This window comes from Neopelma chrysocephalum, unplaced genomic scaffold (genome assembly GCF_003984885.1).
Source record: "Neopelma chrysocephalum unplaced genomic scaffold, ASM398488v2 Primary Assembly neopelma1_42, whole genome shotgun sequence".
NCBI lineage: Eukaryota > Metazoa > Chordata > Aves > Passeriformes > Pipridae > Neopelma > Neopelma chrysocephalum.
Genome location: NW_020897700.1, coordinates 17,836,693 through 17,850,912, shown reverse-complemented (window position 1 = coordinate 17,850,912; position 14,220 = coordinate 17,836,693). Strand labels below are relative to the sequence as shown.

Below are 14,220 nucleotides of genomic sequence, written 5' to 3'. Positions count from 1 at the left end.
CTGATTTAAGCAAGTCTGTCACAGGTTTATCACTTTACCTCTTCTTTCAGCTGCTAAAAAAATTGAAAAAGAAACAAGATGCAACAAGAGCGGTTCAATCTTTTAATAGTGGAAAATCAATCAAATGTAGAAAATTTAACATCTTTAATACTGCATTACGAACACAGAGTGACAGTTCATTGTCTTGGCATGATAAACTCCAATGTCAGTCAAGTCTCTATTTGCAAAATAATAAGCACAAGTTTTAGTTGCTGTTATTGCATTGCTATTTTTATCAATTTCCTCACATAAAAGACAGTGTGTTAACTTCCTCAATGCAGAACATAATTGTTTGGATATTATCTGGCATTTTACAATTAATTTTACTCTCTTATCTCCTGTCTACCTTTGTCAGCTTTGCCAAATATTTCCTCAGAGAGTTGGTGCTTTTCCACACATAAATCTCCTGCAATCTGCAGAGTCCAAACTTCTGTCTTTTTTTGCATAAACAAAGTGATGTTAACAAGTCAGTGGACAAAGACCAGTGCTTTCAATGATTCTATAACTAGTATGAACTGTTGAGTTTTGATGTCTTAGTATCTCCTTTCCCAGGCAGATATTTACATGCCAGGGTAATCCAACATAGCAAAATATGAGTAATGCAGAGATTCAGAATAGATATCATCAAGGCTATAAATGTACAGAGAATTCAAAACATTAAACACCATGAGTGAGTTATTCTTTGTGGAAGAGTATAGATTTCTAAAATGCAACAGCAAATCCCTTAATTAGTTCAGGAATTAATACTATTTGACTAATGAATAATAATTCTAGGAACATAGTGTGAAATTCCATTGAATGGTACTGTGAGAAAATAAATGGTGTGATTTGAAATTTAAACTGCATGGACATCAGTCGCTTTAAGCACGAGTTCAGATCGGTTTAAACATGTCTCCAGTGTGTAGGGTAAAAAGCTTGACAGGGTAAGCACAACTGATCTACTGCTTCTATAATGGATTGCAGAGTAAGAGGTTGATGGTTAGTTTTGGATGTTTTCATTTATGTTTAATTTTCCCACATTGGTGTCTTTTACCAGACATTTCATTAGCTACTTAGATTATAGCAAATAACTTCACTAAAGGGAGCCTCAGTTGCCTGCTCAGCTTTTTGCAGAAAGACACTAAGTAGTACACATACCCTGTTTGCTTAACATTATGCCTGCATAAGATTTTTTTGCTACTTGTTTTCTGAGTGGAACAAGTTAATGGTAATGTTCTGCATACAAGTACAGAACAGCATAAATCTTTATGAACAATGTGCAAGTGTGAATTCACCCTGGGATTAGATTGTAGCTTTATTTTTGGTACCTATACATAAAAGGCATAAGGAACTAAGGCTCTTTGAGTAATTGCATGGGTTACACAGTTGTGGATAAAAGCAAATCAACTTTTCAAAATCATATGGTGGTTGTTAGCTGGAACATATAACTTTCTATGCAGGGTGCTTCTGACAGCAGAGATAATTCTGTACATATGGAAATAACAGGATATTTGTCTCAGTTTTCTGCAGCTACTGCTCTTACATTTCAAACAGTTGTAAAAACACTGTCAAGGGCTTAACTGGAAGAAGGTTCTTCCAGAAGAGACTCCTTAAGAATCTGAAGTATTTGATTCAATTTCAGGTGATTTCCCTTAGTCCAGGAGAAAAATGAGTGCAAAAAATCAGGTGTTGTGAAAAAGCATATTCCTTTTTAATCTGAGAAAGCTGTGTGAAAGATTAAACTTTGACTTATGAAAATAGCCTGGAAAAATAGCAGTATGTATCAAAAGTAGCAGATTACAATCTGAATAGGCATCACATCACGGTTAATAAAGTTTGTATAGAGTATTTCAAGTGCTCTAAGACAGCAATGAAATTTAAAATGTAATTTGTATTAGAATTTTTTTTTTAACAGCATCCATTAAGTCAAATGATAGCTATAATAAGAAAGTGATATTCCTTTTTGAAAGTACTTAAAAATGTGGACTGAACAAATTTCATTCTAGAATGATTTAAAACCCTCTCCATAGTATGCTCCTGGGAAGAAACTGGTCTTGTATGACAAGAAATCTGAGTTGCAGTCCATTACAGAAGCGGTAGATCAGTTGTGCTTACCCTGGAAAAAGTGGTGGTGGCAGAATTTGTCCCTCAGGTGCACTGGTGCAACTGGTAAGGCATCAGGCAACTGCAGATGTAGGTAATTGCAGTATAGAGAGCTGAAGGAAGGGGACAGGTAGACTCCTCCGGCTGCCTTGACTGTCCCTCATCAGCATCACTCTGACTTTCCCCTCAGCACTGCTTGAATGAAGTCCTCTGTTCTGTGGAACTACTTCCTAAAAAGCATGGGCTTAGAAGAACATCTGTATATACAAGCTTCACATTGATAGATTTTAAGCAATATCTCCACATTTTTTGGACCAGACTGACAACTCTTCGAAAGGATACATAACGGCACCTTTGTGTTGTCTTACTCATTTTTCAGCAAAACTGTCACAGATTTGATCTCAATTGTCTTGCTCTTTGATCCTTCACCAGTTTACACCTAGAAACTGCTTTAAAACGAGAATTAAATCAAAAATATATGTCTGATTTGTATAAAAGAACTTCTCTATCTGGGTCTAAAATTTCAGCACAAATGAATATCACAGAATGGTTTGGGTTGGAAGGGACCTTAACGATCATCCAGTTCCAACTGCCCTGCCACAGACAGGGATACCTATAACTTATCCAGTATACTGCTATCATTAATTAATTTCTAGTGTAAAGAGAAACAATCCTTTAAAATAGTAGCCTTAGGTCATTTGTCTTGTATGACTAACATTTTGATCTTATTAGGAGGATGAATTACCTGTTTGCTGTATATCAAAGGAAATTTTAATTAGCTAACAATATAACAGATTTTTGCCAAGTTTAACAATTATTTCATATACTAATTCTAATTGAATGTCCAGTGAACTAATATATATTTGTTACTTGATACTCACATTCAAATGTAAATGAGTATTTATAAAAGCATAACATCAAATATCTTTAAACACTTCATAAAGTAAGCATTTTTTTTTTTCCCATTTAGTCATCTGTGACTCCTTGGAAGATCATGTTTCTGGAACTGGGGTCAGGTGCCCCCTGGGCTACTTTCCGTGTGGCAACATCACGAAGTGTTTGCCCCAGCAACTTCACTGTAATGGTGAGGATGACTGTGGGAATCGGGCCGACGAAGAAAACTGTGGTATGTGGTTGAGACTTTTCTCTGTGTCTAGCACCTGTAGTCACTGAAACCCACACAGCACTCATACAAAACAGAAGACTGTAGAGTGTTAGGATTAGAAAAGTTACATGCTTTGCAGAGGATGCAGCAGGTCTGCTTTAGCTAATAAAGCCACTCAACAAGTATTTTGTTAGGCGAGAAGAATGGATCACATTTTTCTTTGTATATGGTATCAGTTTATCCAGTTTTATCCCTGCTTTGAACTTGTTTGCACATGTCATTTTGATGTGTACAAATGGATGTATGTGGTCTATCAAAGATCGCTGCTGAGAAGTAAATGTGTGCTCCAACACAGTTTATGTAAAGCTTAATGAGACTTAATGTGGGAAATATAATTTAGAAAAATTGTTAAGGGTTTTCAGAAATCATTTATGTCCTTATTTGAGAGAAACACATCTGTGTGAGTGTACTATGCAAGCTGTACTACCAGCAGGCTTTGGGTTTTGAAAACGTAAAAATTTCAGGGAATACACACAGTCCCGTCACTTCTGCATGTTGTTATGATCCTTATCACTTTTGGCCCCTCTGGATGGTAACTGTGAGCTTGACTTGGCTTGTAGGCTTTACTTCTACTGCAAACTGGGTAGGATCAGGATGTAGGCTTTGCATGGGCACTTACCCATCCACGCTGCTTATTTGTGAGTATGGCCCTGGCACCTCTTTAGTTTGTGCTGAGCCTCATCTCTTCCACGGTGTTTGGACACAGCTCAGAGGTGGCACAGACCTGGGATAGTCCGGAAAGGGGCTCCAATATGTTGAGAGAAGAGAGCTTGGCCATTTGGTTGTGATCTAAGACCGCGAGGAGAGAAAATCAGCCCTGACATATTTTATTTATTGGTATTGTCATCTTACTAATAGCCTGCATATTTTCAGAGGTACTCTCCAGAACTGCTGATCCATGGCAGATGGGGAAACTAGGCTTCCTATTCCTTAGTAGTTTGCCTGTAGCCATGGAGGACAGACAGGTTCATGATGCCCTGCCTCACACGTTTTCTCCAGCTCTCTGGAGCCAAGCAGGTGAACTGTTTACCTGTCCCAGCCAGGCATGTTGCCAACAGATTGGGTGAGAGGAGTGGGATTTTGTAGTTTTATGTCATTTGCCGATACTATAGACCCACTTTCTGTTGTAATTAATCAAAACCCTGAACAAAAATTGCTCATTCTGTTCTTTTCCTGTAATCATCTTGACATACAGTGGCAGAAATTGCTGATGGTGTTGCCCTCTTATGTTTAAGAAGTCCAAGGTCCATAAACCATGTTTTATCCATGTTTAATTTCTGTATAATACCACGAGGTCTACTGTACAAGGACTTGCTGAAAGCATACAGCTTGATATAATGCCAATTAGGATATACACAGTTTTGTAGTGGGATGTACAAGACAGTATAGAATCACAGAATCATTTAGGCTGGAAAAGAACTTTAAGATCATTGAGTCCATTAATCAAAGAGAGTTCTTCACTTCTCATCTGTATCATTACTGATACAGAACTGAGGTATTCTTGGATTACTGAAAACAAATTTCAAAAATTCAATTAGGACTAACATGGATTGGCAATGAGCAGGGACAGTGTTGCAAGAAGTGATTTATTACTGAACCCTTAAACAACAAACAAGCTTCATCAAGTCCTTAGTATTGCCGTAGTGTTCTTCTATAGGAAGGAACATACAAGACAATTCAGCTTCAATACTGAATCCTCTTTTGTGTCTAGTAATTCAAGAATGAGTTAGCCTTGATTTCTGAAAGCCTAAATTACAAAAGATGAAGAGTCATTGTATTGACTTACTGAGAAAACTATACTGTTGATGTTTTTCTCATATCTTGACCCCCTCTTCTTATTTAGAAATGCATGCTATGTATAACAGATTAACATAATATTCAGCAGTAATATTTTCTCAAAAATTGGTATTGCAGTCAAACTCCATTGTTCAGTTAAAGGAAGAGTCACTTCCTTTCCTGAAAATATGGAATGTCCTGATGAGATTTTCTGCAGTGCCTCTACACTGTAGTAAGTGTGGGGATCTTTGTGGGATAACTCTGATTTGTGACTATTCATCTTGCTTAAAATACAAGAAAGGAAGCCTCAGTGATTAGCTCCTGAGACAAAGAAACAATGTCTTTTTTTTTCCCCTGCAGTTTCCCAGGACCACTACAGCATGACTGGCTTGTGCCAGCAGTTATATCTGGCTCCTTCTACCCGTTTTTTAAATCTACAAGCAGTTTTCAGTTGAAGTCATTACTCCTGGTTACAGAAAAGAAATTAAAAATTAAATTATCCCAGTACAGTAGTTGTTTCATGCAGTACCATTGAAAATTTTAATCTTATCCACAAGGTATTCTAATTAAGTAGCTCAACTTTTAAATTCCTGAACATTTTTTCATCAGCTTGAATGAGAACTTTGAGGTGGCAAATCTACAAGCTTCAACTCAACAAGTGTGGGAGGGAAAAATTAGTGTAGATCCTTAAAGGAATTCAGAAATACTTTTTTTTTTTAATGCATGTATCTCAAACAAAGCTAGATAAATCAACTGCTTTACTAACAATTTCTTTGGTAATGATAAAGCACAATCTTAAGCCTACAGTAAAACCATTATTATAATATAAGGAAAAAGAAAGTAAAAGTATGTCACAGACTGTAGTTCTTTCTGTGATGGAAAAAATAATATGTTGAAGAAGAAAAGAAAAAACCACACTTCTTTTGAAAATATAATACTGCTGTTTGAAAACGAAACAAAACAAAAAAACAACAGGTGCTCTAAACACAAGAAAATTCAATATCCAGCCGTTCAATAGAAGCCCCTAATTGTGCTGAATATTAGCAGCAACTGCAATTACTGAAATAACAGTTATAAGAAACATCAGTGAATGAAATAAGAAGAGAAGCAGCTAGCATAAAAAGCACATGTAGGTCTTCCAAGAGAGTTACTTTACAAAACCGTTTGAACGCCCTTGAAACAAAAAGGCAGCAGTGCAAAAGAGACCAACATTATAGGAGCCTCTGAAAATAACGAAACATGTCACTGCAACTATCTTGTAGCAAGTCCATCCCTTTTTTCTTTTATTTAGGAGATTTGTCTCATTCCCCTCTTCATTCCTATAGAAACATTTATTGTTGTAATCTTTGAGATAATTTGCAGTATTAATCCTGTTTCAGGCACTGTGTGTGCCTGGTAACAGCAAAACATGATTATAAATATTTCAAACTAAACCAAATCCTCACTGAGAGATGTGTGCTCAGATGTGCTGTAATCACTGTTCATATCCAGCCTCAGCACATAAAGATTGGCTTTGTGGTGTTCTCTTCAATTCTGCTTCCTCTTTCACTTCCACCATCCTCTCCATGTCCAAATAATAAACATAAAAGTAAGGTCCGGAGAAGTGAAATGACCTCAAATTAGGACCATAGGTAGAGCTGGGAACAGACTCTAGGTCTCAGACTGCTGTGTTAGTGCTTAACCCCAGGGTGTGGACATTGGGAGGCTCTCCTTGATCTATCACTAGATAACCTTAAATGTGCATGGAAAATACAATCTTATCTTTTTAACTTGAAAACATAGTCCATAAAGTAGAAGTGAGTGTCTCTGCAAATCTGTCATGATAATAATATTTTTAAATAAAAATAATTTATTTAAAGTTTTGTAAATTGTCATAAAGCTCAAGGTTTTGAGGAATTTCCCTTTTTAGACTTGAGTATGGCAGTAAATTTTTCTCTGATATTCTGCTTCATGGTCATCCTTGCTGAAGCACCAAGTTCTTCATTAGGCTGAGGGCACTGTGAAGCAGTTTAGCCTGTATCACGCTTCACCTGGAGTTATTTTTGTATCTGTCAAAAAAATTCAAAATATGCAGGGGAAAAAAAAAGATATAGCAATTCCAGTATCCTTCTGTGCCCAAGCTTGTTTAAGGATCAAGTTGGCAAAGTAGAGCAAGTTTGATACTGTTTTGTCCTACTGGGACTACATTTGATTTCAAACATAATGGTTCCTGGCTAATTTTCTAAGTAAGAACTTTTCCCATTTGTTTACAGCTGTAAGATTTGATTCTGTAGCTACTTGGAGTTTATAGATGGGAGGGTAGAGCATTTGTTTGCTTCATCACTTTTTTAAAAATGAGCAGGAAGGATAAATACTAGGCATAATCACAAATTCTGCTCTCCTAATGCTATGGCAGTGTTGACATGGGATTTGTTCCTAAAAGAAGAAACTAATAATTCTTACATTGAAGACATTACAGCTGCAATGTTACTGTTAATGTAGTCTAAACAATCTCTAGGCAAATTCTTTGACTCCCAGTGGCATAGTAAAAGTGCGAGATACATATTCCCAAGTACAAATTCATGGAAAGAAGTGTTTTGGGACCTCTGCTTTGACAGTGATGCTTAATGATAAAACAAAATTTAGACTAACAACAGTAGATTAAAACAGCAGTTGAATAATCAAAACCAAAAATAACAGAATAAGAATATTTTTGATGTCGTTTTTCACTGAGCCTACATGTGTTTTATTATCTCAAGGTGCATATTTGTTTAGATGAACAAATTCTGACACATGAAAAATTGAAAAAAAATTATGAAAAGTTAAATTGTAACATAAATATACTCCATGCATTTGGACAGAAGTAAACTAACATTGCCAGTAATCGTCCATGGTTGGTGGTTTTTTTTTTCAAAATACCTACTGAGTCACTTTAGACTCAGCAGTAGTACACACACACACAAAATAATTCTTTAATCTGCTCCTAATAAAGTATTTAAATTTTAAAAACTTACACTTTTTTTTTCTTTTTCTAAGTTCTCTGATATGCTGTCTACTTAAAGGACTGAATGAGCAAGTTATGTCCTAGATAAGGGTCAGCTTTCCCTGAATAAAATTATCCTACTATTATATGCAATGATAAAAGTCTAATATTCTCAGTCTAACAGCTTTTGTGTAATTATCTCTTCTGGATACAACACTGAGTCAGTTACCATTTTGTAGTCATAACATGCTAATTACGAAGTGCTGCAAAAATTCTTAATGTAGTTAAATTTTAAATCACTGAGTGACTGAATATTTGTTTTTCCTCTGTGATCTTTGTTGTAATATTGTTCCTAATATTCCATACATTCTGCTGGATCATCAGCATGATTTGGTCATTGGAACTGTAAATCAGCTGTAACATTATTGTGATGCCAGTTCATGGAAAGAAGCTTTCCAGTAAATTGCAGAGTAGCTTACCTCAAGTTTCCTGTTTCAAAACCACCCATCAACTCTAGAATTTAGTTCAGGAGAAATATTGAGCTATGATCAGACCTCAAAAAGTACTGGGCTTTTCTCTGGACTTTACATCCTACCTGGCCAATTTAAAAGCATATTTTGTAATGTGTCTTGAAGACACATCCCTGTTGCTCTGTCACTAATATAATTACGTGTCAGCATCCTGTAGCTACATGTTCTTAAAACATGTACATACCCTTGTATGTAAAGTACAAGTGCACTCATTTCTTTATAGATAATGCTGCTTTCAGATTTAGAAGTTTTACTAACTTCCATTAGTGTTTGATAGTACCCAACCTACAGTCAAAATCTATACAGTTATTGGATTTCTTGTGTTCTGTTCTAATTTAAAACACAAACAATACAACTGATGTAAAATCTCCAGCCACACCACCTGGGATTTGGACCACAACATATCTTATGAAGCAAGGCTGAGCCTGAGGAGGACTGGTCTGGGCTGACACCACTAAAATCAATGGAGAGACTCTCACTGTCTTCAGTGAGCAAAGAATCATAACATCCCTTAATTAGGAAACTAATGAAAAGCTCATATGTTTCCAAAAACCAGTGTTTGTGACTCGTACCAGCCTTCCTAAAGAGAACTAGAAAAGACTATTTGGAAGTGCTAGCAGTGATTTTAATTTTTTTTCTTTAGATGAAGAAATCTAGGCTGTGGTCTACTGCAACTTGCCACAGAAACAGCAGATATAACATATAGTTTCTTCCCATGCAGTCTGTGATATATAACTTTCATAAATAAATGTCTCAATTTTCTTTTAGCTCAAACTTAATTAAGAATTTAGTAGATATGGTTTATGCTTTGTTTAAAATTAGGGTTACTGTCATGTCACATATTGAAGACCTCCTATGCTCCATCTCAGAACTGATTGTTAGTAGAGGTTCTTTTATTACTAGTAATCTCTAGAGGAAATGATTATGTGCAAATAACACAAGTATAAGTCCTATTTAGAATAAAAGGTATTTAAACATAAGAATTGTACCTATTTAGAATAAAAGGTATTTAAACATAAGAATTGTAAAAAATGCGAACACCAGAATTCTTAATTATTTCAAAACAAAAATCATACACATTGTACCTCATCACTTGCACCTCTGCAAACCAGATTGGTTTGCCATGATTGGGACATTAAAAACAGCAACTGCTGTTACACGTTTGACTACACTTTACTTACTAGCAACAATAAAACGGGCAATGGAAGAGACAATGTATCAGTGTTTGATTTTATCTTTTTTCATAAGCAGCATCTTTAATTATGAAGAACAGTTAATGGAACAAAGCAGCCTGAGCTATTTTGAGAGTACAAGTTTCCTCGGTGTTTAAAAATTTGGCTTCTGGACAACTTTGCTGATAGTTCTACAAAACTGTTTTTTGGCAGCTAGGCAATGGTTGCAGTGTGTCTGCATTTGTTTTTTAATCACAGTGTCATAGCCACATTTTTCCAGTCCAGGAAAGCAAGAACAGGCATGCAGATTTAATTTGTTTCTGACTCCGGAGGAGTTCTTCACTGGCTAAATGTATTTACCATTGTGTTGCTCCCAGGCCTAAGAAGTCTCTGAACAGAAGACAGCATTCTGCTTCCCAGTTGTAAAGTTCCCTTATAGAGGTTCGTTAAGCTCTGTGTAGCTCATAGGCTGAAAATCACAAAGGTTTCCAGAAGAACTGGGGCAGGAAGCAGCTGTTTGAAGTCTTGCACCTATTTGCCTCTAAAAACACAAGATCTCATCTGTTACTGTGTGCCACACACTCACTGGGTGACTGGCTTGCCTTGTTTAATAAGTTACAACATATTACATCTTTTTTTTAATGGGTCTATAAAAACTTAACAGGATAAAATAATACTCTATATAATCTCATGGTATTTTCATATGTGTTTCTTTGAAGGTCTATAGATTTACAAAGAATTATTGCAGTTCTGCAGATTCATTAAATCATCTTCTAGATTTCCTTAGCAGAAATCTAAATTTCTATGTTTCAAAACATCTGTACAAAAGATATATGTTTTAACATCACAGGATTACTCATAAGGGATGAGAAGCTTCGGAGGGTCTTAGTTTCCCATTTTTGCCTCATGACATTGCAGAAGACCTTGACAATTTTATATTTGAAATTAATACTAATAATGAATAATGTTATAGCTGGTCTCGTGTTTTCTTGACATGGCATTATTTCCCATCATACTTGAAATATGAGATTTCAATGTGTGAGGCAGTATTCAGTTTTGCGCATTAAATAATGAATTTTGGTTTTGAAGCATAAAATAAACATTTGATAGTCAATAGTATACTTAAAATGTAGCAAATACTTGGCAAAAGATAGGATTTTCAAGCTTCACAAGGAAATTTTTTTATATGGCCAAATTTTATTCTCGCTGTCATTGCCCTTTGTCAACAGTATATGGCACTGAAATAATCAGGTTTTCTCTGATGTGCAAGTATCAGCAAATGGAATTGCTTTGCTGAACTTCTGGAGGCTTTTAATCAATTTTGCTATTGAAATCTTTGAATATTGTTGATAACTAAGAGGAAATTTTACATTTCACTAGACTTACGTCTCTCCTGATCTCCATTGTAGTGGCGTATTGCTGAGTGAACTTTGAAGCAACTAAAGGTTTTATAGGTATATTCATGCCATTAGCTTATTTTAATTTATTTAAAAATTTGAAAATACTTTGAGAAAAACTGAATAGAAAATCAGAATAATTTATATAGATTGAAAGTATTGTTATAAAACTAAAAAGCTCCTCTGTGCATGTGTTTTATGGGAATAAAGATGCAATATTGAGAAGATGTTTATCTTTTGGAAATTTGAGCCTGCTTATTTTCTTAAAAGTTGCACTAGCTTAATTAAGTTGTTTTAAAATCAATAATAAACTTGGTAGGTATATAATCTAGCTCATCCAGAGAACTGTAAACCTTATTTGAATTGATTTATTTCCTGTCTGTTTTACTATGATTGCATTGTCACATATAAGCAGAAGAACCACATTTCAGTTAAGCAGAAGGTACAGGAGGCAGTCAATGTACAGTGACACACAGTTGGGTGTGGGGTAAATTGCCTTTGAATTGACTGATAAGATGTCTGGTTCTAAGTTCTTATTTTTTTCTGCTTGGATATGTAAACTGGGACTGTGAAATTCTCTCAGAAATCTGAATGCTCCAGACACCACAACACTCCACTTGGTAAAATCTCTGTGTGGTTTTGGTCTTGCTGTAACTTATTAGGCTATATCAGTGTGCCTCAACACTGTGGAAAAGGGCAATTATATTTCTACATTTGTAAACATTTTTAAAGGATATGGGTTTTCCTTGTATGAAAAGATATCTTTGTGAAAAGCCTGAAGAATTTCTTATAGTAAAAGGAAGTTTATTTGAATAACTGACAGAAAGAATATGTCCACGGGTTATGACCACCAACAGCAAAGGCAAAATCAAAGGGGGACACAACAGTGTCTCTTTAGAGTGTTTATGCATTTAACTGATAACATTTCTCTGCATAATAACCAATGAAGACATGACCGAGAGAAGGGGAAAGTCATATAGATAACATCCTGGTCATAAGCTCCATACTAAGTAAGATGTGTGTCTTTAATTGAGCAAGGATGATATTTTCTTGGATCTGTTACTGAAATGATTACTCAAATCTGTAGTTTGTCAGGATTAAAGTGCTCTTTCTTGTTCCCATCAGAAGTAGTAATTGGCAACTTTTAGCAAGGAACAGCGTACTAATCTGTGGTAAGATAAATCCAGTTTACCAACGCTTATTTCACTTATCCCACGTAAAAAAAGATTTGATGATGTCTTGTTTTCCTAGATCTCTGGTTATTTTACAGAAGCACAGCCAATATAATCTATTTTAGAACTGGCTCAGGGGAAAAGCAATTTCTCATCTGAGCTGTACTCTCTCAGTGATAGATTTGGGATTTCAAGACCAGTACTATTACCAGTCATTTCTTAAAGTGTTTGGAGAACCTCGCCTCAGAAGAGGTTAACACGTCACAGACCTTCCATATAAACTCTAAACAATCACAAAGTGATTTACAATTCTGCCGTTGAATGCTTCATCAAATGTTTCTACTAAATATAGTTATTTGCACAATACATTCTTCCAGGATTTGACAAAATAGTTTGTATGAAATGAAGACTGTCCCACACTTGGGCATAAAACTTGGCCCAAAGCATATATTTCTGAAGGTCAAGAAACCTTTAACAACTTGTTAGATTAGATATGCCTTTGTATTTCCAGTAGAAGGCAAGAAAATCAATTCCATGAGAAAAGCCCATTATTTGAAATAAACTGACTAGAAACTCCAAACAACTGGAAAAATTCCAGTCCAAAATAATCCATCTTCACAGCGATTTTTTTCCCTTCTTTTTTTATGGCCACCCAAAAATACACAGCTGCCTCTCAACTTCCTCAAAAATGCTGTTGAACTTTTCTTTTGTAGCGAACTGCTCCATCATTCCCACTAGTGTGGGAGGCCCTGCTCATTTTCTCTGCAGATGTGAAGTGCAATGATGTCACCTCCTGTACATGCTGTGTCACATGGTAAAGAATTTTAAAAGTACAAAAAGGTGGAATAAAATGTTGCATATCCACTCTAGAGTCAGAAGCAGGGAAATACAGAAAATTTTGCTTTATGCGTTCATTGGCTTACAGGTGGATTAGAGTTTATGGCTCTTAACTATGTGTTTAAAATGTGCAGATAAGTGGTTAGGTGTCCAAAATTTTCTATGAACATAATTATGATTTAGAAAATCCAAAAGTATTTGAGATTATATTCCTGACTGCAAAACATTTATTTGGTATGATTAAAACTTCAAGAACAATCTCTTTTTTAAACAATCTTTACAAATTTATTTTTAAAAACACTCAATGAAAGATTCCTTTCTTCTTAAATCTTACCTTCTCTGCGTATGTTGTGTTCCCACTAGTTTCTTCAGGTCCCAGTTGATGGGTCCAGTCATACAAATGAAAGTCAATGTGCTCCAGCTAAATATTCAGGAATAATGATAAAGGAAACCTCATTATGGTCCCATCTATGGGGCAGTAGGTTTATAAGGCAATTGCCACTTGACAAAGGATCTGTTCTCATTGCTTCACCAATTACAAATTCCATGTTGCAGGCAGTCCTAAAACTGAGCTTCTTCTAAGGATTTAAAACAGGAAGCAGCAATGTTTCTGCAGGTTTGCCAATACCTTTCACTTAGTTCAAAATGCATTAGGAGCATTTCTGCTACTGTGAGTGTTCATTAAATGAGAGGCTTTAAACTAAAAGGGTGTGTCAAAGGTAAAGAGAAGTCAGACTCAAATTGATATAACTAAAATCCAATCACAGCTTTTAAAGGCAAGTAACCTTTCCCTTTCCACCCTGTTTTGGAAGTGGTTACCAGATCAGTTAATTTACAGATCTCCCATACACAATAGACTTCCAAGAAACAAATAACTAACGTATCTGAAGTTATTTCCAGCACCACTGTATCTTGAAATGTCCATTTGGTGGAAGGAACTGAAAGGTTTGCTCTTCAATTTTTGCTTTTTTAGCCATAAACTCATTTCCAGTATACTTATGCACAGTGACCAAACTGATAATATGGAATCATGCTTTGTTTAAGATGCCTATTAAGCTTAACTTAAACACACTGACTTGAATACATTA

General features: G+C 35.6%; 1 protein-coding gene across 1 annotated transcript in view; it reads left to right on the top strand.

The window, feature by feature from the left end:
- The first annotated feature begins 3,107 nt into the window (after positions 1-3,107).
- RXFP1 (relaxin family peptide receptor 1) overlaps positions 3,108-14,220 on the top strand; it is a 28,474-nt gene continuing 17,361 nt past the window's right edge. Inside the window, exon 1 of the mRNA XM_027676821.1 lies at positions 3,108-3,247. The gene's annotated coding sequence lies outside the window, so the exon portion shown is untranslated. The remainder of the gene's footprint in view (positions 3,248-14,220) is intronic.